This window comes from Arachis duranensis, chromosome 3 (genome assembly GCF_000817695.3).
Source record: "Arachis duranensis cultivar V14167 chromosome 3, aradu.V14167.gnm2.J7QH, whole genome shotgun sequence".
NCBI classification, from domain to species: Eukaryota; Viridiplantae; Streptophyta; class Magnoliopsida; order Fabales; family Fabaceae; genus Arachis; species Arachis duranensis.
The window spans coordinates 5,909,201-5,912,033 of NC_029774.3; positions in this window are offsets into that span (position 1 = coordinate 5,909,201).

Here is a 2,833-nt window from a genome sequence, read left to right on the forward strand (position 1 = left end):
AACCCCAAAATAACTCATAACCAATAACAAGACACTTTATTGTAATTCCTAGGGAGAACGACCCGAGGTTTGAATACTTCGGTTTATAAAATTAGGGGTTTGTTACTTGTGACAAACAAATTTTTGTATGAAAGGATTATTGCTTGGTTTAGAAACTATACTTTACAACGAGATTTCATTAGTGAAATTCTAAACCAGCAAAAATCTAATCGTCAGGTGTATTTCTTTAAATCCTTTGGGTGTATTTTCTGTAATTCTTTGGGTGTATTTTCTATAATCGTTTGGGTGAATTCCTGTAACCATTTGGATGTATTTCTGTAATCCTTTGGGTGTATTTCTGTAATCATTTTGGGTGTACTTCTGTAATCGTTTGGGTGTATTTCTGAAGTTCCATTATCATCAAAAGGATTACGGAAATACACCCAAAGGATTACGAAAAATACACCCAAAGTATTTAAGAAATACACCCAAAATTCGTTGCATAATTCAGAACTCTTTCTCTTTCTCCTCATCTTCTGCTGCTTCTTCTTCTTCAAAACGATTTCAAAACTTGATTTCAGAAACCATAGAAATCGAAAGAAAAAACGAAAAAGAAGAGGAAGAGGAAGAGGAAGAGGAAGAGGAAGAGGAGGAAGAAGAAGAAGAAGAAGAAGAAGAAGAAGAAGAAGAAGAAGACGAAGAGGAAGAGGAAGAGGAAGAAGAAGAAGAACCGTTTTGAGTGTAGCGCTTTGAAAACAGGAAACGTTGAATAACGCATTAAAAGGCCTAGTAACTTGTAAGACTTGTAAGTCAAAAAGACTTGTATGTGTAGCACTCCTCTAAAATTTTATCACATTCTATCTGCGTGTTGAGAATCTCTCAACCCTAACCCTACCCGCACCCTAAAATTCTAAATCCTACCTTATCCGACTCTATCCGCAGAAACAAAAAAATTTAAATAAATATAAAATTCAACCATTCCAAATTTCATATATATTAATAAAATAGAAAATAAAAAACTAAGTTCATATTAAAATTAAAAACAATAAAACCTTAAAGAAATTCAATATAAAATTACAAATAATATGATCATCAATTAGCTTAGTGATTATTTCAAATTTTTATAAGAAGAAGATTGTGAGTACAAGACTCACTTTCTTCACTACATACATAACTTTTACATATATATTATATAATATATTGAAATTGCGGATAGGGTAAGATAGGGTATATCCTGAATCCGTACCTTATCCTACCCACAGGCAAACTCGCACCGCACTATATCCTATCTATAGCGGATAAAGTAGACAACCCTATCCGAAAGAATTGGTGTAGATTAAATATCCGCAAATAGAATATAAATTATCAACCCTATTAATAACTATATAAAATATTTTACAACTGTAATAATTACCTCAAATTAAAGTTTATACATAATAGACAAAAGCAATTAACTTGGTGGTGGGGCATAAGGCAAGAAGGGCCTTCCTCCGCCACAATCAAGACAGATACTAAGTTCGTCTTTGAACTTGTCAAGCTGATTTTGGAACACTCCAAATCCAAAAAGACATATAATAATGATAATTATCATTCAATAACTAACTTCAACTTTCATAACCTTTCAATTTCCCATGAGTATCTTTCTATTACATTAAAGACAAATTAGCCTCAGTGTTATGTCATCACATATGGATTGACTAACCCTGATTAATACTATTATTTTTGCTTTAGATCATGCTAATAATTAAGACATATTAAGATTATTATTAACTTTAGATCTGTTGATTTGGCGGCTTTCTTTAATTTTTCATCTAGCATACAAAAGGAATAGTGTTTTGATTGAATATATACACTGTTAAAAATTGTATGTAATACTAATGTTTTAGTTGGAAAATGAATTTCTTTTGTATTTTCTATCGCATTCTATAGTAACATATTTAGCTGTTGTTTTTATTTTATTTTATTTTATTTTTTGGTCAATGAATTGGACAATCTCCAATCTTAAGTAGTGTTTGGTTGATGTCCATGTCTGCTGTTTGGTTTGGTGAGACACATATTTTTGATGGACACGGAAAGATACAGATGGACACAGAGACACTAAATTAGTGTACTTCCAATTTAATGATACACTGAGACACCACTTGTGAAACACTACTTTTTTACTCTTTTATCCTTATTCAATTTTTAAATTTTTAAAATTTATCCTCTTATCTCCTCAAATATTTCTTTTTTTTACTTCCTCTTTTAAATTCTACAACCAAATTTATTTTTCTATTTTCTTAAAAAAATTATACATTTAATTTTTTATTTATTTGAATTTTAATTAATCTTTGATAAATTTCGGACTTTGATTTTCTATTTTTTTCCAAAAAAAATTATATATTTAATATTTAAATGATAATTTGAAATGATATTAGAAGAAAAAAAATACGAAAGAAATAAAAATTTAATAGTTATGACATGTAGCCTTTGAGGTGATGGGTCTGTAGGGGTGTTGGTAAAATTTGTGGTTGAATGAAGGGCAATTCAGACTTTTTCAAATATTTGTATAATACATAGACACAAATATTTTATGTCTATGTCTCATCCTATACATCAACCAAACAGAGCCTTATAGGTTACACACTCACACACATCACACCCACACACACATGAAATCCCCTTAATCCCCTTTTTTTTGTTAAGTTTGCACTAGATGAGGCTCGAACCTGAGTCCTCTTGATAAAGGAGGGGAATATATGCCACTTGAGTTAAGGCTCATTGGCAACTGTTGCTTTTATTTTCACATATGCCATGATTATCAATTTTTTTTTTATTTTAGGATTCTGCATATTTTTTTTTTTTTGCTTATTAC